Source organism: Hemicordylus capensis, chromosome 10 (genome assembly GCF_027244095.1).
Source record: "Hemicordylus capensis ecotype Gifberg chromosome 10, rHemCap1.1.pri, whole genome shotgun sequence".
Lineage (NCBI taxonomy): Eukaryota > Metazoa > Chordata > Lepidosauria > Squamata > Cordylidae > Hemicordylus > Hemicordylus capensis.
In genome coordinates this window covers 21,915,628-21,938,835 of record NC_069666.1, presented here as the reverse complement: position 1 = coordinate 21,938,835, position 23,208 = coordinate 21,915,628, and the positions used below count along the sequence as shown (strand labels likewise).

The 23,208-nt window shown below is 48.9% G+C and overlaps 1 long non-coding RNA gene across 4 annotated transcripts; it reads left to right on the top strand.

Moving 5' to 3' along the window:
- The first annotated feature begins 219 nt into the window (after positions 1-219).
- On the top strand, positions 220-22,866 carry LOC128334694 (uncharacterized). 4 transcript variants are annotated; one of them, XR_008311361.1, is made up of 7 exons: positions 220-335; positions 7,769-8,072; positions 10,504-10,574; positions 15,464-15,573; positions 16,292-16,406; positions 16,492-16,613; positions 21,834-22,866. It is a non-coding gene; the product is annotated as an uncharacterized LOC128334694 (long non-coding RNA). The 4 variants fall into 4 exon arrangements; XR_008311363.1 differs by having other exon boundaries at positions 16,269-16,406; XR_008311362.1 differs by having other exon boundaries at positions 10,474-10,574.
- Positions 22,867-23,208: the final 342 nt, after the last annotated feature.

Sequence of the window (23,208 nt, the reverse complement as noted above, 5' to 3'; positions counted from 1 at the left end):
CTATTTAGAAGCAAGAGTCTGGAAAGCACTCTCTGTTAGATATGGACAGCATGTACACACTTAAATTACTGCTTTTCTTGGCAAAAGACACAGAAGCAGCAATTTGGAAAGGACTGGTCTCCTACTTGAGGGTATTTTGCCAAGAAAAAATGACAATAAATATTCTTGTCACAATTCAGAACTGACACGAGGCACATTTATTTACATATTTATTGTATTCAGGTTTTTGTCTACCTGCAAAATGCCAGGTGAGAGGGGGCCTTAAACTTTGCTCAGAGAAAGGACACAGGAGATGCTCAATGGCAAACAGTGGAAGGAAAACATGGAGGATGCTGGTGAGTAAACAGAAACCTCACAAACTGAGAGGGAATCCCTCATAAGCTGCACTGCTAAGGTAAAGTGTGCCGTCGAGTCGGTGTTGACTCCTGGCAACCAGAGAGTCCTGTGGTTTTCTTTGGTAGAATACAGGAGGGGTTTACCATTGCCTCCTCCTGCACAGTATGAGATGATGCCTTTCAGCATCTTCCTATATCGCTGCTGCCCGATACAGGTGTTTCTTGTAGTCTGGGAAACATACCAGCGGGGATTCGAACCGGCAACCTCTGGCTTGCTATCCAAGTCATTTCCCTGCTGTGCCATTAGGTGGCTCAGGCTGCACTACTACAAATATGTATATACTGCTTCTCAACAAAGAAGGTCTCAAAGGGGTTTACATAGAAAAAGGAGAGAGAGATGGGTTCCATGTCCCAAAAGGGATCACCATCTAAAAATAAACACAAAGTAGGTACTGTATTTACCTGAATCCAAGGACAGGTTTCCCCCCATGTTTTTTTATATTAGAAAGCAGGAGATTGTCTTAAATTGAGAGTCCTCTCCCTTTCAGTAAATGCAAGTATAACCTGTAATTCACCTCTACTGTTTAAAGGGGTTGTCTCAAATTCAGTGTCGCCTTCTATTCAGGTAAATATGGTACCAGCAACAGCCACAGAAAAGACACTGAGGTGGGTCTCATGATCAGTGAGACCCGCTTTTGCCGGTTTTGTGGGGAAAGCGGAATATGCCCGCTCTCCCTGCAGACAATCTGGGCGGAAGCCCTGGGCGGCCGGATTGGCCGCCCACGCGATTGTCGGCTCTGTGATGGAGCCAGTGGGGGCTGGGGGAGCGGGGGTCAATTGGCACCCGGAAGCCAAGCAGGGCATGCTGGCAAGACCCCTGGAGCCGGGAGGTGGCTTTTCACCTCCCCTCTGGGCGTCTTCTCGTGAGTAGCCACGGCTACTCATGATTTTTTAAAAAATGGGTTTGCAGAGCACTCGCTCAGCAAACCCGGTTTTAGGGGAGGGATATTTAGGCAGGTTAACTGCCTGGGAGCCACCGAGCTCACCTGCAAGCCTAGTGGCTCACACGATCAGCCAAAATTGGGCTAGGCTCCCCTAGCCTGATTTTGGCTGATCGTGGGAATAGCCCCATTGTGTTGGGGCTGGAGAGGGCCAGTTGGTTTCCCCTTGCTAAATATGAAAATCACCACTTTCAAAGGTTCCACTTTTCCCAGCAAGGATTATATGTACCTCAGCTCACATGCAGGGTTGCCATTTGAACAACAAAAAAATTAAGTCTGGACTCAGTTTTTGTTTGTTTATGATGTCTTGTTTTGCTTTTCTTTCATTTTCATTTTCATTATGTTTTTGTTTCATTTTCATTTTGTTTTGTTTGGGTTGGACATCTTTGCTTTGGGGTTAGTTGCTGAAGAACTGGAAAATGAAAGTTTTGCTTCCATTATGGTATTTATTTAAAGCTGCACATTTAGCCACACAGAGAGATTTTGAGCTAGCCCCATCTCCAGAACCTCCAGAGCAGCCAAATATTGCTGAATTCCAGCCCCATTGATATCCACTGAAATTTGCCCCCCAAACCTGCCTGCTAGATCCAGCCAAAATGCTTGCCTCCATTCCTGAGGTCAGCCAAACGGCCACACAGGGCTAACGCCTTAGTCCCATTCTAGGTTCTGCCCCCCAAACTACCCAGATACTAGTGTGGTTTTTTGTTTTTTTAATTTCAACATTTAGCAAGTTCCTTCACACCCATGTGCATTTTAAAAATCTAGGTGCAGAAAGTGCACAACTATCTAGCTGGGCTCTGAGTATTAAGGCAATCTTTGGTGGGAGAAGGTCCCTCCTTGTCCGTAGGGATGTGCATGAATCATATTTTCAGAATAGATTTGAATAGAAACAGGCTGATTCAATTTAAATTTGAATTGAGTTGGACCGAAACAGGCCAATTCAATTCAAATTTGAATCAATGCAATTTGAATTTGATTCAATTCAACCTATTTTGGCACCTTTTTCGACCAATCAGGCAACTTAATGATTTTTAGTAGGTGCCAAAATATCTCTAAATTGTTGTTGAATTGATTCAAATAAATTCAAATCCAAATTTGGCTGATTCAATTTGAATTTGAACTGAATTATACTTTTGGGGGGTAATTTGATTTGAATTCAAATCATTCAATTTGGCCACATTCGAGCTGAATCGATTCATATTTGAATCAGTTCACACATCCCGCTTTGACACAAAGGGGCTATTCTCATGATCAGGAAAACCACCGGTCTCGGCTGAGAGCCCGGTGGTTCTCGAGCAGGTAACCCACTCAAGTACCCCTCCTCTTAGCCCAGGTTTGCGGAGCGAGTGCTCCGCAAACCCAGGCTTTCCAATCGTGAGTAGCCATGGCATGGCTCCATGCCGTGGCTACTCGCAAGTAGACCCCCAGAGGGGAGGCGAAAAGCCACCTCCCAGCTCTGGGGGTCTCCCCAGTATGCCCTGCGTGCTCGCAGGGCTTCTGGGGGCCGCATGGCTCCCAAGCTCCCCAGCCCCTGCCGGCTGTGTCATGGAGCCAGCAATCATGTGGGTGGCTGATCCGGCCACCCAGGGCTCCATCACAATCATGAGTGGGGAGAGTGGGCTTAGCCCGCTCTCCCCGCTCAGCTAACTAAACTGGGTCTCATGGATTGGGATCTCATGGATCACCCAGCTCAAAGAGAAGAAGGCTTTCTCAGCAATGTTTAAGAACTTGATCTGAAGCAACCCAGAGGCTGCCTAGCTCAGTTATGAGATAAAAGGGAGCTGAGCCAAGATTTGCCTATGAAAAGAAGAGCCCATCCAGATTGTAAGTCACCAGATTGTGACTTTGTGGGATACCAGCTATTCCTAGAATTATATAATTTTAAAGTTGGAAGGGACCTTAGAGGTCTTCTAGTACAACCCTTGCTCAGTGCAAGAATCTGCTACAGCATCACAGACAAATAGACATCTAGCCTCTGGTTGAGAAACCCTAAAGAAGGAGAGCCCACCATTTCATGGGGCAAACTGTTCCACTGTCCAACAGCCCTTACCATTAGGAAATGATTCCTAATGTCTACCCTGACTTTGCTTCCTTGGCATTGGTTTTATTCCTGCCCTCAGGAGCAACCCAAAACATATCTGTTTCTTCTTCTGCATGACAGCCATCTACTCCCCGGACAAGGAAAGAGGGGGGAATGGGATTCACACATGCAGGTCATCAGCTGATGTTACAAGCACCAAGTGATTAAAATGCACTTGTGAACTAGCCTTTGTTGTGTTGCATTTTATTTTATTTTATTTTCAAAACCTGTATACTTCCTTCTGCCCTATCCACAAGGCAGCTTACAATTTAAAATCATGGTTTACAACCTTATAGAAATGACAGAAAAGGGAAAGAGTGGAGGGCGGGAAGAGGGAAATGATAAGATGCAGGTGCCAATCCTGATGTAATGGCCTTTGGCATAATGGCCAGTGGAATGGTCACTGAGGGCAGCAGATCAGGGAGGAGAGAAGTCAAATGGCCATTGGTCCCAACTGATGTGATGGAGGGGTCTTGCTGTCACCTTTCTTTCTGATTCAACATGAAGTGTAATTTGAGTTTGTTTCCTTGAGCCCAAGTTTGACCAAATGCACCAAAATGCACTCTGGATCTTGACCCAGAGCTTGGTCTAACCTGTGGACCTTCCATGAGGTGAGGTGAGATGGTCAGCTCAGGTGGCAGATTATTGCGGTGGCAGTGAGACAGCATGACGCCCTCCTGCCCTTGTTTAAAATCAGGAAATGGGAGCAGGAGGGTGGAACACCAGAACAAAGGAAGCTACCTTATACCGGGTCAGACCATTGGTCCATCTAGTTCAGTATTGACTACCCAGACTGGCAGCGGCTTCTCCAAGGTTGATGGCAGGAGTCTCTCTCAGCCCTATCTGGAGATGCTGCCAGGGAGGGAACCTTCTGCCTGCAAGCATGCCCTTCCACTGAGCTATGCCCCCATCCCCTAAGGGGAATATCTTACAGCACTGACACATATCGAGACTATTCACACGATTGAAGAAAATCGGGCTAGCCTCTGCTAGCCCGATTTTCTTCAATCGTGAGAACCACCAGGCTCAGCTGCGAGCCCAGTGGTTCTTGAGCGGCTAACCTGCTCAAGTAGCCCGCCCCTTAGCCCCGGGTTTGCGGAGCTAGGACTCAGCAAACCCAGGCTATCAGATTGTGAGCAGCTGCGGCACTGCTCCACGCCACAGCTACTCAGGAGGAGGCTCCCGGGGGGGGCGAAAAGCTGCCTCCCGGCTCTGGGGGTCTTGCCAGCATGCCCTGTGCACTCGTGCAGGGCATGCTGCAGCTTGCGGGGGACAATCGGCCCCTGATCCCCCCAGCCCCCGCCAGCTCCTTCTCGGAGCCGGCAATCGTGTGGGCGTCCAATCTGGCTGCCCAGGGCTCCCTCCCTGCTCACCGCCCCAAACCGGGTCTCACTGATCGTGAGACCCGGCTCATCGTCTCCAAATGCAAACCAGGGTGGACCCTGCTTAGCAAAGGGAGCAATTCATGTTTGCTACCACAAGACCAGCTGGCATCCTAGTAGCTGGTATCCTGCCTCAGTGCACAGAGGTTTAGAGTCACCCCTGAATCTATAGTATTTCATAAGAAGTCATGGCTGTACCAGGGCATCCCCAAGAGAGGGGAGAAGTTTTCCTTCTTCCTACGCAACTGCCACAGGAAATCAAGGGCTTCCTTTCAGCTGCAACTGGGTGATTCCCCCCCCCCCCGCCTTCTCAAAGGTGAAGGCATCATAGCATATGGACTAATCTCCCCCAGTAAAGCCTATCTTGGCTGCAACCTAATCTCAAGCTCCGACTGTAACTTTTGCAGACAGCTTCTGTAAAAGCGAGAAGCCGGAGATAAAGAAAAGGAACAGAGTGCCTGCGGTAGGTGCCGAGGGGCCACGGATGTGACCAGCAACAGAAAACAGCCCTGCAAAGTTAGCCGTGCAAAACATTAATTGCTTTTTAATTGCTAAGGAGTTTACGCCTCCCTCCCCTCTGGGTTTCTAATTACAGCCTCCCTGTTTGCCCTCAGCAAAGGAAAGAGATTTCTCAGGACTGCACACCCAACATCACTTTGAATTTACCTGCTTCCCTTTGTGTAGGATATAGGGTGCCACTAGAGGGTGTTCTTGTCATGGTTGCCCCTCATTCCGGCTAAGATTCATCTTGGGACCTTATGGGGGAGATCCCTGCAAGGATTTTCTGATCGGTTTATTTTCACTTTTGGAAAAAAGAGTCACAGAATCATGTCACTGGTCATGTGCTGCTGCTGCTGCTGAGGTTGGAGCTTTCCAACCCTCCATCCCACACCCAAATGGGTGGATTATTATATTCAATGCAGGGGAGAGACTGGATGAAAGGAAGATGATGGGGCTATTCTCACGATGGGAGTGGAAACCAAGCTAAGGGAGCCCAGCCGACTTTTTCCCCATCGTGAGGACCACCAGGCTAGCAGGCAAGCCCAGTGGTTCCACGGTGGCTAGTCCACCTAAAAACCCCTTCCTTTAAACAAGGTTATGGAGCGAGTGCTTTGTTAACCTTGTTTGCTTGATTGTATGTCAGCCGTGGCTGACACACTTGGGGTGGGGGGAAGAGGGGAGGCGGGACCCCAGGAAGGCACCGCACACTCGTGTCGAGCCGTCCTGGGCCTCCAGGGGTGGATGGTGGATTCATCATACCCAGGATGAATGGTGGTGCTCCCCTTGCCCCGCTCCCCAGAGCTCCTGAGGGAGCCGTGGCCGGGCACAGGAGCACCCGACCAAAGCAGCCGCTCATCCGGCCACCCAGCAATGAGCGACTGCTTGTGCGTGGGGAGAGCGGGCTAAGCCCACTCCCCACACACAACCCCATGAGGCTCTCTCGTGTGTAGAGCCTCAGTGTTTGATCCTTCCATCCTGTATGATTTTTTTGGCTCAGATGTCCCTTGAAATTGCTATTTGTCCACTGGGGGTGGGACTGTGTGTGTGTGTGTTGTTATTGTAGTTGATGTTGTTCCCCACTGAGGCAGATCCCTCTTATGGAGGGGGTTATTTAGATCAGGAGAAGAGTTTAATACCTGTTCAGTGCTGCTGCTCTGATCCAACTTGAGCTCCCTGGCCTGCATGGTTAACATTAAAGCAACACGTTGGACGGCCCAGTCATGGATCTCCAGTGTAACATGTAGTTTGTCCTTAATAACATCTCAGTGACTTGGAAAAGGGGTGATTGTAACAAGAGCACTGTCTGGTGGTTCCTTATATCCTTTGCACAAGAATGAAGCTAATGAATCATCTGTGTTATGTGTATTTGACATTCAGAATGTCTCCTCCTAATTATACCTTGGACCGGGTCTCATGATCCGTGAGACCTGGTTTGTTGCAGTGAGCGGGAAGGGAGCCCTGGGCAGCCTGATCGGCCGCCCGCACAATTGCCGGCTCCAAGGCGGGGGCTGGGGAGCTCGGGGGCCGCGTGGCCCCCGCAAGCCCCAGTATGCCCTGTGTGAGCGTGCAGGGCATACTGGGGAGACCCCTGGAGCCAGGAGGTGGCTTTTCCCCTCCCGGTCGGGGGTCTACTCATGAGTTGCTGTGCCGCGGCTACTCATGATCAGGGAGCCCAGGTTTGTGGAGCGCTCGCTCTGCAAACCTGAGCTAAGGGCAGGGGCACTTAGGCGGGCTACCTGCCTAGGAACCACCGGGCTTGCAGCTGAGCCTGTTGGTTCCCACAATCAGGGAAAATTGGGCTAGGCTTTCCTAGCCCGATTTTCCCCAATCGTGGGAATAGCCCCCTTGTTTCATTTAATTGTGGTTAGCACCTTGTTGGTTCTTTGATCAGACATTAGCCCTGTTCACATATTGGCCTGGTTCACACAATCATCAGAATCAGGGTAGGAGGGAGGCCACCCTTGTTTTCATGATCATATGAACTCACAAAAATCCCTCCAGCTCAAGTTGCTCAAAGCAGGATAACCTAGCTTTCCTACTCTGCTTTTAACCAAGGTAGGAGAGGAGATATCTCCTATCTTGATTCTCTAGGCATGTGAACTCACTCATCTCTTCTATACAGCCACCAGACCCAGCAGGCCCTACCTCCAACAGAAATGATAGAGAGCTCTGGCTACAGGGGCTGCTGTCCATGGACATGCCACTCTGCAAAGCACACTCTATGGTCTTGAAACGGCAGCATTTTCAGCAGGGGTGGGTCTGCCTGCGGCTCCTTTGTGGACAACCAGAGGGCACCTGCTGACGTCATGAAGCTTTGCAGTCTGCTGGCAGCGCAAACCATGCTAGGAAAGCCTGCTAAGCCTTTGGAAGACTTTCCATGCTTGCAGTTCCCGATTTCAAGAACAGATGCTGTTATTTACTTATTTGTTTCCTAGCACTCATTAAGACACTTAATTGCTTTTTTCCTAGGTTGGCTGACCCAATCAGAGGTTCTGGTCATGTGCTGCTACTGAGGTAGGAGTTTTCCAACCCTCCATCCCATGCCCAAATGGGTGGGTTATATTATGTTCAGTGCACATACAATCTGAGTATGTGACTGTAAGTCCATCAGCGTTGATGAAATGCTAATGTTCCTGGTCTAAAACCCAGAAATGGAGACTGTCTGGAATCCATGTGCCTTACGATCTACATTACTGTAGCGGTTAGCTGGAGAAAAGTGCTATTGTTCTGCTCATTCCTGCACCACAGCACCACCATCGCAGAGGGCAACTAGGTAGGATTGCAGCTACTTGCTTATTGGAGTCAGGTGGCACAAGCGACTAGGGATGTGCAAAAAATTTCGGGCACAGAACGATCTGTGCCCAAAATGAACAATTTCGGGTGATTCGGGGCTGAACCGAATCACCCCCGATGTCCCCCGAATTTTTTCGGGCACGAGCCGAATCACCCAAATTTCAGGCACAAAAAATTCGGGTGATTCGGTTCATGGTTGATTTTTGGCGATTTTTTAAAGTTTTAGTGACTTTGGGGCAGTTTGGGGGCATAGCATGGGATTTGGGCAAAAGGAGTGGGGTGGGGTGGTAGTGCCTAATGGGTGCAGGCTACCACCCCAATTTCAGGGGGATTGGGCAAAGGGCTGATTTTTGGTAAATTTCTGAAAATTTCATGTCTTTGGGGCAGATTGGGGCATATTGGGGCAGAAAGTGGGATCTGGGGCAGAATAGTGGGGTGGGGTGGTAGTGCCTAATGGGTGCAGGCTACCACCCCAATTTCAGGGGGTTTGGACAAAGGGCTGATTTTTTGAGAATTTTTGAAGTTTTGGTGACTTTGGGGCAGTTTGGGGGCAGAAAGTGGATCTGCCCCAAAATAGTGGGGTGGAGTGGTAGTGCCTAATGGGTGGAGGCTACCACACCAATTTCAGGGGGATTGGGCAGAGGGCTGATTTTTTGAGAATTTTTGAAGTTTGGGTGTCTTTGGGGCAGATTGGGGGCAGAAAGTGGATCTGCCCCAAAGGAGTGGGGTGGGCTGGTAGATAGTGCCTGATGGCTGGAGGCTACCACCCATTCCCAATTTAAGAGTGATTGGGCAGAGGTGGGAATTATGGTGAATTTATTTGTATGAGGTTTGTCTTCATAAGGTGAAGTGTGCTAAATTGATTACTTCCTCATATTATTCATAGTAAAGGAAAGTGTGAAAAAGTGAAAGTGGGGTCATGAGAGTTGTTTAATTGAAAAAAATCTCATTTGCTATGATAGAATGAGAATTCACACCTCAGAAAAAACTTCTGAGGGTCCGAGCCGAATCACCCGAAAATCCGAATTGCACACCCCTACAAGCGACCAATAGGGTCCCACCTGGTGCTGCTGACTGCCTCATCAAGCTAACTAACTTGTCACTCTGCTACAGACTCTTACAGGGGCGGCTCGTGAACTCACCTCCGGGGGGGGCAGCAGGCGGCTTCTTTGACTGTAAACGGAGCCGGTGTTCCATGCCTCCCAGCAGCCCTCATGGCAGGGAATCACCTCCTCCACTCACCTGGCTGCTGGCGGGGGCTCACCTCCGTGGAAGCCAGGTCAGTGGTGGAGGCGATTCCCCGCCATGGGGGCTGCTGGGCGGCATGGAGCACCGGCTCCGTTTACAGTTAAAGAAGCCCCCCCACCCCCCGGAGGTGCGTTCACGAGCCGCACCTGGACTCTTTATGATACACCCCATCAGGAGTGCAGACTGCCAGGATTTCAGAGCCCTAATCAGGGATATCACAGAAGAATAACATCACTTGGCTTTCTCTGATTAACATTTACTTACTAATGGTCATCTAAGTTCAAGAATCAATGCATGAATGGGTTTACCCTTTCCAATAAAGCTTTAAGAAAGCAGGGGGTGGGTGCATTGGCACGGTACATTATTGTCTTCTGCTCTTAACTAATATTGGGTGTGAGTCTTTAATTGTTCCCTCCATATCCTTCTAACTTATTTTTTTAAAGAATAAAAATTGGAGGAGAGAATGAAATAAGAGTGTCCATTTCCCTTTTGCTTGTTGCCTTGTATGAGAAGCAGACTTGAAGTCTGAGCATAACCAGGTTGAATTAGCATAGCTAATTTTCATAATCTAGTTTGCGTAAAGTGGCATATTGTACCAATTAGATTGCTCTGATATAACCATCCATTGAGCCTGGGGGATGTATAGCGGGTGATCTTCTGTGATCTTATTAAATTTCAAATGAGAGAGAGAGAGAGCCTTTAATAAAATATTTCCATCCACCTTTGCTGCAGACCCAAATAGAGGTACCTAGTGCATTTCTACATCGCAGTCTAAATTGTCCTGACTTTCTCCAAAGAACCATGGGAACTGTAGTTTGGTGAGGGGCTGAGAATCATCTATGCCAGGGATCTCTAGCACAGGGATTCTCAATGTTGGGTCCCCAGAAGTTATTGGACTTCGGCTCCCATAATCCCCAATAAAGGTCACTGGGGCTAGGGATTATGGGTCCAATAACATCTGGGGACCCAACGTTGAGAATCCCTGTATTAGACATCCCTGGCATAGGAGGACTACAATTCCCAGGGGCTAACATTACCCCAATTGGTTCTGGCTGGGGACTCAGTGTTTTTACCCCTGAGCCCTTAGTTAGGCATTTGCCCCGGTTAATGGTTACAGATGTGTTTTCTGACAGAGGCTTATATCTTCACTCTTCTGGGTAAAGACTGGTCTAATGGAGTGAAGGCAAAAGGCAGTACATGACCAACAGACATCACTTGTAAGGTTACAGCATATGTAAGTATTTTATTCATAAGGATTTTAAAGTTTTATTCTACACCTACTAAGGCTAGGAGAGGAGAGCTGGTCTTGTGGAAGGAAGCATGACTTGTCCCTTTAGCTAAGTAGGGTCTGCCCTGGTTGCATATGAATGGGAGACTTGGTGTGTGAGCACTGGAAGAGATTCCCCTCAGGGGATGGAGCCGCCCTGGGAAGAGCATCTAGATTCCAATTCCTTCCCTGGCATCTCCAAGATAGGGATGAGGGAGATTCTTGTCTGCACCCTTGGAGAAGCCACTGCCAGTTTGTGTAGACAATGCTGAGCTAGATAGACCAATGGTCTGATTCCATTGGTATATGGCAGCTTCCTATGTTCCTATGTAAGGCTGTTCTTACAAGCAGCCTAATCCAGGCTAGGGCAGCCCAGCCTGAGTTAGGCTACTCATGTGCAGTGCCTGGCACTGCCCACCTGCCTAACCCTACTTTTTACCCTGGCTTTTAGCAGGAGTTAAGGACACAGGTGCACCCTTAACCCAACACCGGGGTCCTCTGTGTGTTCGGGCTGCTTACAGCCTGAGCATGCACAGAATTGGGCCCCTAGAGCGCCTGATTCATGGGGGTATCCCTCAATGTACGGCACTCAGAGCATGGTGCATTGTGGGATATCCAGAGGCTGGGGCGCCTCATCTGGGAGCAAGCCGGACTCTCAGCAGAACACCCTTGATTCTGTTTTTGGAAGAAGGAAAAGCTACCCAGTTTTTCCTCCTACCTTGTTTCCACACAACCAAAAATTGGGAGCACACAAAACTCCCAAACCCAGGTAGAATACAGTGAGGCTATTCACACGATGGGACGAAATCAGACTAGCCTCTGCTAGCCCGATTTCATCCCATCGTGAGAACCACCGGGCCAGGCTGTGAGCCCGGTGGTTCTTAAGCAGGTGACCGGCTTAAGTAGCCCTCCCCTAAGACCGGGTAAGCAGAGTGAATGCTCCGCTAACCTGGGCTTCCCGATCATGAGTTGCCAAGGCATGGCTCCATGCCACAGCTCCATGCCACATGAGTAGACCCCTGGCCGGGAGGCTGAAAAGCAGCCTCCCGGCTCGGGGGTCTCTCCAGCACGCCCTGTGTGCTAGCGCATGTGGGTGGCCACTGCGGCCGCCCAGAGCAGACTGCTCCTCGTGTGCAGGGACTAATCGTGAGAAGAGCCTCAGTGTTTGATTGTGTGGATGACCTCCCACAGTCCTTTGCCCACCTTCTCTTGCCATTCTATTGTTTTGCATTCAGGTCTCTCCCTCTTCCTCCGCGGAATTTCTGCTACATGCTTATCTACAGAAAGACAGAAAAGCAACATTGTGCTCTATAAATAAACTAGCCATGAAATTAATGACCAGCACATTCAGAGGGGGCGGCGGTTTGCAGGGGGTGGGGGAGCTATATTGGTATGCAGCCTAGGATCAGGCGATGAAATTCAATGCCATGAGAGAGAGAAACACATAGAAAATATTGGCAGGATTTAAGAGAGGATAGACGTTTCTGAGATCAATGATAAGGGCTGTTACACATACTAAGATCTGGGATAATTGAACATTGCACTTTGCAGCTGCTAAACCCCCAGCCTGGAGGAGATAGGAGACAAAATAGGGTTTTCTGTCTTTCCCCTTTGCCTGGCATGAAGAGGGATGGGAGAAGGGAGTCCCAATTATCTTCCCAAGGAAAGAAATGGCTAGGAGGAGGGTGTTAAGAGCCACCCTGATCATCATTGCCCTAAAGGGGTGGGATATAAATATTTTACATACTTACCTACCAATATACATACATAGGAGCTGGAACAGATGTACTACTGATTCAAAGATCCAGGGCAGGACTCAGGATTATGAACTTTATCTGCACAGCACTTCCTGAATGTATTCCTCCCACAAATTTATTTGGTTATATAGTTACACTTATATCCTGCTGTTCCTCTAAAGAGCCCAGAGCAGTGTACATGGTTATGTTTATCCTTACAACAACCCTGTGAGGCAGGTTAGGCTAACCACTATGCCACGCTGGCTCTCTGAAAGGAATGTTGACCATCACTAAGGCCAAGCTGGAAAGGTGGCATTGCTTATGGCAGGGGTTCGGAATCTGTGTACGTAAGAACAGCCCTGCTGGATCAGGCCCAAGGCCTATCAGGTCTAGCATCCTGTTTCACACAGTGGAATTGTATACAATAAAATGTAGCTGGGAATGATGGGATTTGTAGTTCAGCAATGTCTAGAGAATCACAAGTTGGGGACCCCTGGCTTATGGCATTATCATGCCATGTAAAAAGCACACCTTTTGGTGACATGCTCACAGCATGGCGTCCATGTTTTTCCTTCCCTGAAGCCCAGTGCTTTCTGCCCTCTCTCTGAATTGAATTCATAGAGGCGAGTCTCACAATCGGTGAGACCCACCGTAAGAGGGTTTGTGGGGAGACCCCACAGACAATCAAGGCTGCAGCCCTGGGTGGCTGGATCGGCCACCCACACTACTGCCAGCTCCATCACGGAGCCGTTGGGGACTGCAAGGATCGGGGCCGTGCGGCCCCAGGAAGTTCCAGGATGCCCCAAGCAGGCACGGGGGACATGCTGGAGAGACCCCCAAGCCTGGGAAGCTGCTTGCAGCCTCCCGATGGGGGTCTCCTTGTGTGTTGCCACGGAGCAGAACCACACCATGGCAATACACAATTGGAAAACCTGGGTTAGCGGAGCACTCGCTTCGCTAACCTGGGCTAAGGGGAGGGGTATTTAACCAGGTTACTCACTTTGGGGAAACCAGGCTCTCCTGCCAGCAGTGGTTCCCATGGTCCATGGAAAGTGGGCTAAGCTCCCTTAGCCCACTTTCCACTAATCGTGAGAACTGCCTCATTGTGTCATTCTTTAGCCAAATCTGGCTGGGTGGCATCACAGTGTTACTATGCTGACTGTATCATTCTGGTAAGCTGGTGTCACATAATTAGAAAGAAAGAAGGAATATGTACCCCAAGCAGCAGGTTGGAGGAACAGACAGCTGTGAACAGAATACAAACAAGATGAACAAAGGTGAATGGTTCAGATTCACACATGAATATTTGGCACAGCCTTCATGAAAGTGAACCAAGGTTTCGGCTTAACCAAGATAGCCACTTGGTTAACTTATAGCCAAGTTTCAAACCCAGAGATCATTCCGTTGAGGAGCATTAAATTTCAGAAACATCCCTCAAGAAAAATAACAACTGGAAGCAAGAATGTGGTCCTTGTCTGTTTGGGTGTTGATTAGACACTTACATCTTCTGCTCCAAGTGCCTCCGTGACCTTTCCCTTAGGAGTTAGTGACTCCCTTGCTGTCCGACCATCATGTCCTGCTGTAACCCGGACACCTGCCTCAATGTGACAACAGAAGTCTCCCTGTTCTTTCTGCTCAAACGCTTCCCTTTGCCACCTTTCTTCCAAAAGGAGAGCTTGTTTCTGCTCTGTAGGGTGCGAAAAGAGCACCGTTCAGGTGAGTCATTGAAGCCCTTGAGTACAGAGAAGCGGATCTGAACAACCAGCCCTTTGAAGCTGGAGCCATCTAAGAGTTTCCCTCTCCCTCCTCCCCTTCCAGTTTCGCAAGAGCTTTCTCCTTTTGCAGCATCCCAAGACAGCCCTGCTGGACATGAATGGATCTCTGCCTTAAAGGTCTGCTCATTCAGCAGCCTGCTTTCAGACCACCTGTTCCCAGGGGAGGAGAGCTGGGGTCATTCTCACAACCATAGGGGGGCGGCTTGGAGGGGAAGCACACTCCTAACATGTGCCTCCCAGATGGCCTGCTCCTACTTTGGGCTTTGCAGCTTATGCACTCACATGAATGTCACACCGGCATTCTCCATTGCTGAGATTGGGAGCTGGGGCCTCAATATATCCCACAATGCATTGTGGGGGCAGCAGAGAAGCAGCCCTCAGGACTGCAGAAGCTCCGCTCTGCCTGGCCCTGCAAGCCAGAGGACTCTATGCTCCACCTGCCTGACAGCTCCCTGGAAACCGTAAAAGCCATGCCAGCAGCACAGAGGACCAAAAGGAAAAGGTAGGACAGCTCTCTTTTTGTCCTACCTCACTTTTGACATGGGTAGCAGAACTGGGCTACCCAGGATTTGAGCTGCTGAGTAGGGAAGACTCCTGGTGTCCCAGATGACCACAGATTCCTGCTTAACTTCCATCTACCCAGGAATCTGTGGCTGTGAAAACAACCTCTGGTCTTGGGTTAGTGAGCATGAATTTCCCCCTTTGCTAAGCTTTGCACTTTGGTTTGCATTTGGATGGGTGACTACATGTGAACATTGTAACATATTCCCCTTAGGGGATGGGGCCATAAATCAATAGAACATCTGCATGCTTGCATGCAGAAGGTCCCAGATTCAGTCCTTGGCAACATCTCCAGGTAGGGCTGAGAGAGACTCCTACCTGTAACCTTTGAGAACTGCTTCCAGTGAATGCAGACCAGGGGTGGGCAAAGTTTGCCCTCCAGCTGCTGTTGAACTACAACTCCCATCATCCCCAGAAAAAGAGTAGTTTTCACCAGGCAGTAGTTTCTCCAGCAAAGACAGTATATCTTCAACCGAAAGAAAGAGCATCCCCTCAGATTTCAAATCAGTGTAGGAGCAGGCCATAGCAGAGCAAATGAAGATAGCATTCCCACAGACCAGGGCTGCACAACCTCAGCCCTTCAGCTCTTGTGGGACTACAACATCCATCATCCCCATCCATGGTGGTCAATAGTCAGGGATGATGGGAGTTGTAATACAACAACAGCTGGAGGGAGGTTGTGCAGCCAGGTCCTTCAACAGGGTGAAACACTTGAATGGGTTGGGCTCACAAAATTATCCTTAGTGGGTAACACCCTTGTGCCCATCGTCATCTTTAATTTTAGGTGAGCTAAGCTATCTGTATACAGCAAGCTTCGTTGCAGGACTTCATAGATACCCAGATCAGGAGGTAGAAGGTGCTCAACCCTTCTGTCAACAATGCTCAGTCTTTCAGGTACAAAACCTCTCCTGAAACTAGTACTTTTGTTTACTACTAGTCATTCAACGTTCATGTTCTTGGTTAGCCTTGCCAATTTGGCTAACATCCCTATAGATTGACCTCCAAACCCCTGTTCCCAGAGATTGAGACTGCCTCAATTCTTATCACCTCGACTCCCTTCTTGTCACCTTGACCAGCAGATAGCATGGATGAATCATAGAGGTCATTCACACAATCAAAAACTGTGTTCTACCCAGGTTTGGGAGCTGTGTGTGCTCCCAATTTTCAGTTGTGTGGAAGCAAGGTAAGAAGAAAACCTGGATAGAAGTGATTGTGTGGAATCAATAAAGGAGGAAAACTGGGGTAGGTTTTTGATTGTGTGAATGACCTCATTGTGTGGATGAGTCCTAGAGATTCCCAAGCCTGAGAATCTCTGAGCTGAAATCACTGCCCCTGCTAACTGGGCAAAGAGGCACCTTTTTAAAGTGGTGGTTCTCTATTTCTCAGAGGGAGAGCAGGTGGCCCTATCCATCCCTAGCACAGCATCCCTCCAGTGGCTGTTGCTGGTGTCTATCTTATGTCTATCTTATGTTTCTTTTTAGATTGTGAGACCTTTGGGGACAGGGAGGCTTGTTTGTTTATTCCTCTCTCTCTCTCTCTCTCTCTCTCCCCCCCCCCCGTATACCACTTTGGAAACTTTTGTTGAAAAGTGGTATATAAATATTTGTTGTAGTTCTCATTTGGGGACCCTCAGTTCCTTGCAAGCCACAAATCTCGGGGCTTGGAGTCTTCCTCAACTGCTGATCTCCAAGCTCTTGGTTCCAACTCAAGGCAAAGATGCAAGACAGGTAGATATCACCCCTTTCTGTCATCACCCACTTTAGAACTGGGATTCCTTTCCCCTTTTTCTAATTTTTGTTTATATTTTGCTAGTAAAAGCAGAGCCGCTGGAGACCCCTTAATTTTTGTGTGCGTGATCATAAGCATTGGTGTTGAGGAGGAAACGGAGTCAATATAATCAGTCTTTGCCTCCATGGGAATTGGAAGTCCTTCAGGTATTTTCCCGGTTTGACACACAGAGGCGGTTCCCACAATCAGTGGGAGCCACCTGGGGAGGGTTAGCAGGGAGAGCGGGCTTAGCCTGCTCCCCCCGCATACGAGCAGGCAGTCTGCTCCAGGTGGCCGAAGTGGCTGCTCACACAACTGCCGGCTCTGTTACAGAGCCAGCAGGGACTGGGATGATTGGGGGCCATGCGGCCCCTGGAAACTCCAGCATGCCCTGCGTGAGTGCTCAGGGCATGCTGGAGAGACCCCTGAGCTTTTAAGCCCCCCAGTCAGGGGTCTACTCATGAGTTGCCACACCGCAGAGCCACACAGTGGCAACACATGCTTCAAAAAACTGGGTTTGTGGAGTAGTTTTTTGGGCAGGTTTAGCGGATTACCCGCTGAAGAACCACTGGGCTCGCACCCAAGCCCGGTGGTTCCCCGATTGTGTGAATAGTCTCAGAGGCTGTTCTCACGTGCAGCCTAACCTTGGTTAGGGATACCCAGCCAGGGTTAGGCTGCATGTTAAAAGCCTGTGGGTTAGGCTCGATCCCGGGGGCCTAGCCCCACTTTCAGACCCTGCTGTCAGCCGAAGTTAAAGCAGTGAGTACTCCTTCAATCTGAACTAACGGCTTATGTGTTCACTGGGGCTGTGTTTAGCCCCAGTGGACACAGAAATGGGTGCCGACCTAGCATGCCCCCAATGCATTGAGTATGTCACACCATGTGTTGTGGGAACTCAGGAGGCTGGGATTTATTGTCCCAGCCTCCAGAGCTCAACGTTTCGGGCACAGAAGAACCTGGTCATCTGGTGGGGGGAAGGTGAGCCTAACAGGTGTCCCCGCCTGCCTGCCGCCCCACACTGCCCGGCCAGTCATATGAATGACCTCACAGAAGCACAGTGGAGATCCATATTCACAAAGCGGTTTCCGCAGCGAGGCTCAAAATTGGCCTGAATCCTCTGGAAATCCCCATTCTGACTTCCTTATTATGGCAGGATTTCACTAGCCTTCTCAAAACTCTCCTCGCTTTCCTTAAAATAAGCCTCGGATGTTTTGCTTGAGAACCTCCACATTTGCCTCCAATTGTGCCTCCGGCAAAAGCCAGTGACATTTCTAGGCACAAAAGAAGGGAGTTCAGAGCTGCTTTGCGGATTGCATTTTGAAGAAGTGCACCTCAGTTGCACCTGGACACCTGGAAACAGGCACATGGCAAATGTCTGTTTTCAGTAATACTCCAGGAAGCCAAGATTGGCTACGACTCCCATATTGGGTTGGTTTGTTTGTTACATTAATATAATGCCCCAACCAAATGGCTCTCGGCCACTTCTGTGCCAGAAAACACCTGTTTTGCACACAGAAGCTTCCGGTTCAACTTCCATCCTTTTCAGCTAAAAGGATTTTAGAGGGAGCAGCCAGGTGTCCAGAGCTGCTGCCTCCTCCTTCTCCTCCTCCTCTTTCTCCTCCTCCTCCTCCTTCTCCTTCTGCTCCTTCTCCTCCTCCTCCTCCTCCTCCTTCTCCTTCTTTGCCCAAGAGCTTCTGCCAGTCAGAGGAAACAATAGCAGGCTAGATGAACTAATGGTCAGATTCAGTGGGCAAGATTCAGGCTAGTTAGTCATGACTGGGAACCCCTGAAGCAATAGACTAATCAACAGACTGAGAAGCTCTGAGACCACCTCAAGTTCTACCAAAGCTGATGCTTCCCTTCCATTAAGAGGCCAGATATTTCCAGCCCGAGCCAGGTGTGTTGCAGCTGCAGGTGGATGAGTGAAAAGAAGAACAATATTGCGCAAATGTGTGTGCATGGTTATGCTTTGTTCCTCTTGAAGCCACAAGAAGGGAAAGAGATAGCCAAACCCCTTCACCCCTGCAAATCTTCTCCGGCAGCTCCACTGTTGCTGAGATTTCTCCAGATATCACCCACCCACACACTCTCAAGTATATCATCAGAACCATAAGGACTAGCAACTTCCTCTTTTTTTTAAAAAAAAGGTACCTGAGCTTCTCAGGAAGCTAATTTCTGCACCCAGTAGCACAAACGTGATGCAGTTTTCACACACCCCCATGGGACTGAATCCATGGCTGGAACCCTCCATCTTCTGTTGGGTTTCAACACTTACCAAGTGGCTAGATAAGGGCTAACACCAGTTTGAAGGAGTTTTTTTGCCCTTGCTCCAGATAAAAAATTGTCTGTTCACAGTCAGAAAACCTCTGTTCTGTCTTCCTTCTCTTCTATGCTTAGGTTATTAATTCAGCTGGTGTTGCTATGTGGGACCATAGCTCAGTGGTAGAGCATCTCCTTGTATGCAGAAGTTCCGGGCAGCATCTCCAGGTAATGAGAGAGACTCCAGCCTGCAACCTCGGAGAGCTGCTGCCAGTCAGCGTAGACAATACCGAGCTAGCTAGACCAAGGGTCTGACTTGTTAGAAGGCAGCTTCCTAGGTTCCCAGCATTGTTCATGAGAAACATGAACAGAGCCATTCATTATTTTTTTTTGCTCTCTTCTCATGTCTCCCATCAAGCAGCAATGCCCATATTTTCACAACCCCAGTCCAGATGGTTTCAAAGGCAAACAAGGCCCACCTTTGCCATATGGTTTCTGGCTGTCTGCCAGACTAGCTCCTCCTCTGTTTCTTCTGATACTTTCTCTCTTTCTTTCTCTCTCCCTCCTGCCTCCATCCCTCCCCCCTTCCTTTCTTCCTTCCTTTCCTTCTTTCTTTTCCCTCTGTCCTTTCTCTTTCTTTTTCCCTCCCTCCCTCCCTCTCTCTCTTTTTCTCTAATTCCCTCCCTTTCTCTTTCTCTTCCTCTCTTCCCCCTTATTTTTCAATCTGTTATTCCCATTCACTCCTTCCTTCTTTCCTCTCTTCCTCCCTCCCTCCCTCCCCCTCTCTTCCTTCCTCAACCCTGAACTTTCACTCTATTATTCCACTCCCTTCCTGACAGCCTGCGTAACTCCTCTCCCCTCCCCTTCTCTTCCCCTCCCCTCCACTTTCCTTCCTTTCCTCCCTCTTTCTGTCTCCCTCTCCCTCTCTTCCTTCCTCCCCTGATCTTTTGCTCTATTATTCCCACTTACTTACTTCCTCTTTCTCTCTTCCTCCTTCCCTCCCCCGATCTTTCACTCTATTGTTCCCACTCCCTTCTTTCCTCCTTCCTTCCTCTCTTTCTTTCTCTCTCCCTCCCTCTCCCTGCCTTCCTCAACCCTGATCTTTTGCTCTATTATTCCCACTCACTCACTCCCTATCTCCCGCCCTCCCCTCCTCTCTTTCTCCCTCCCTCTCTCCTTCTCCCTTCTTCCCCCTGATCTTTCACTCTATTGTTCTCCCTTCCTTCCTTCCTCTTTCTCCCTCCCTCCCTCCCTCCCTCCCTCTTTCTTTCTCCCTCCCTCTCTCTTCCTTCCTCAACCCTGATCTTTCACTCTATTATTCCTTCCTTCCTTCCTTCCTTCCTTCCTTCCTTCCTTCCTTCCTTCCTTCCTTCCTTTCTCTCTCCCTCCCTCCCTTGCTTCCTTCCTCCCTTCTCTTCCTTCTTCTGTTTCTCCCTCCCTCTCTCCTTCTCCCTCTCTTCCTTCCTCCCCCAATCTTTCTCTCTTTTATTCCCCCTTCCTTCCATTCCTTCCCTCCTCTCTTTCTCTCTCCCTCCCTCCCTCTCTCTCTCCCTCCCTCCCTTTTCCTTCCCTACCCTTCCTTCCTCTGTTTCTCCCTCCCTCTCTTCCTTCCTCAACCCTGATCTTTCACTCTATCATTCCCCTCCCTCCCCTTCCCTCCCCTTCCCTTCCTTCCTCTGTTTCTCCCTCCCTCTCTTCCTCCCCCCTGATCTTTTGCTCTATTATTCCCCCTCCCTCCCTTTCTCTCTTTCTCCCTCCCTCTCCCTCTCTTCCTTCCTCCCCCTGATCTTTCTCTCTTTTATCCCCCCTTCCTTCCCTCCATTCCTTCCCTCCCTCCCTCCCCTTCCCTTCCCTCCCCTCCCCTTCCTTCCTCTGTTTCTCCCTCCCTCTCTTCCTCCCCCTGATCTTTTGCTCTATTATTCCCCTCCCTCCCTTTCTCTCTTTCTCCCTCCCTCTCTTCCTTCCTCCCTCTGATCTTTCTCTCTTTTATTCCCCCTTCCTTCCTTCCATTCCTTCCCTCCCTCCCTCTTTCCCTCCCTTCCTCTGTTTCTCCCTCCCTCTCTTCCTTCCTCCCCCCGATCTTTTCCTCTGTTGCTCCCACTCCTCTGCAGCCAACTCCCCAAAGCAGCTGAAACAGGAACTGGTCAAAGAGCCATCAGCCGCTGCTTCTGCTACTGATGCCTTGTTTGGAATGAATGTAGACCGAAGATGGTGAAGCAAAAATATTGACTTTCCAGCTAATAAAACTGAATTCCATGAATGCTACAACTTGAAACTTAGAAAAAATGCATCAATGTTTCATAAATATTTGAAAGCATGGAATTGATTGTGGCTGGGGCTTCAGCAGCACAGGAAGGCTGCAGCTTGGCAGGAGAATGGCGGGGGCATCGGGCATGGGGGCCACTGGGGTCAGAAGGACATCTAAACATTGCTGGGGAGGAGAAGAGTGGCATGCTTATATTGATATACTGTGCCGTGTGCAGGCAGTGTAACATCATCTGCCACAGGCACAATCTCACATTAAAAGGCTATTAGACAAACTGGCCTTTCAATGTTTTTTAGATATGATGGGCCAATGGATCCTCCATATTTAGAAGCAGTCTACCAGTGAATACAATTGCTGAGTCTGTCAGACAGCAGTGGGTGAGGCACAGCTGTGGGAAGCATGGCTCTGGACTAAATTTGTCTTGGATCCAGTCCAGCAGAGCTCTTTTTAGTCCACCTTACAAAAGGATACAGTATGCCCATGGTCTCTGTTCATGGACCTATGTTCCTAATTAGATACATCCATGATGTATGGTTAGATATGCCCATGATATCAAGAACCAAAGTCAAGCACAGCTCTTCACTTTGGTAGCTAATAATGGAACCTCCATGCTCAAGTGCAGTCTGCCTCTGGGTACCAGTTGCTGGGGAAAACAGGAAAGGAGGGCTATAGGGAAAGGAAAGGAGAGAACTGAAATAGGGGTGTGCACAAAACTGGTTTGCTCGGTTTGGTTTGCTCGGTTCGAACTGAACTCGAACAGAACTGGGCATGTTGGGTTTTGTGCCACCAAACAAACACCCCGGCTTGGCTTGAATTCGAGCCAGTTCAAGGTTCTAACATTTATTTTATTAATTTATTTTAGAATCACTCAGCCGGTCATTACCCAGGCCATGCAAATGGACATGGTGCATGTGTGGCAGTCTAAAAAATGGCCAGCGCCACCGGAGAAAGGGCAGGAACCAAACCAGGCCTGGTCCAGCTCAAAATCAAGCCCTCAAGCTGGACCAGTTCAACGGCAAACCAGCTCAACCTCAAACTGGTTCACACATCCCTAAAAGAAAGGCATAACTGTGGGAAGCAGGGTACTAGGTTAGATATGCCTTTGGTCTGATCTGGCGGGGTTCTCTTTATGCAGTTTTGAAGCTCAGTGAGCATTCGTGTATTGTTCTTTGAGGTCTCCTGTCTCCTTTGTTCCCCTGCTAGTAACTTCTTTTCTTTCCTTCCTAATGTAGAATTTTGTACGAAGAAACCTAATCTGGAAATAGCACAAAAGCAGGGAGGAGGGGGCTGTTAAGAGACAAAATCATATCCAGGTTTCCAAATCTGCTGTCTGAGATACATTAAGGATGATTAGATGCCAATTGTTCTCAATCACAATCCTGAAAACATAACAAAAAAGACAGCATCTCTGTTTCTGAATATTTGCCACCCCAAATTGCAGCTGTGGAAGGAACATGGTACATGGGCAAATTACTGATTGCTGGAAACTTCTAAATGTTAATTCAGCTGAGACTGAGTTTAATTAGTTTTTAAAAGCACACACAAAGAAACATACATAAATAGATATTACAAATTGCACCCCATTTCCAGCACTCTGATCCATCACTGTGCAGGACTGAGAGCTTCTGGTTCCCAAACAATGAAACTCATTACTTTGCTCTGGTGTCAGCAACAAACCTGGGTCTAATTCACACAATCATTTGAATCTAGCTTTAACGTGGGTTACCAACATTAGTGTGGTTGTGTGAACCCAACCCACACCAAGGTTGTTTATGCCATGGCCCAAGATGAATCTGGAGTTCTCACGTTGGAATGGGTTCATACAATCATGCTAATGTCAGTAACACAGTAAACCTGGATTCAAATAATTTTGTGAACCTGGCCCTTATCTACTATTCCGATGGTTATAGGTTATTTCCATGTTCAGAGGCAGGATGCTTCCAAATACCAGTTGGAGAGGAACAGTGGTGGGACAGGGGGCATGCCTTCATCTTCTGGTTGTATGACTTCCTGGGGCATCTGTGGAAATCTCATGAAAAAGGGTAGGCCTGATCCAGCAAGGCTGTTCTTGTGACCTTAAGCATAGGTGATGCATCAGCCTGGAAGCACAAGCTCAGACAAGGTGGTGGCGGTGGTTAGACAACAGAAAAACTGAGCCCAAACCCAAGATACACTAGCCAGTTCCACAGCAAGTACTTCACACTCCCCCAAGACTGTACATAAGAACAGCCCTGCTG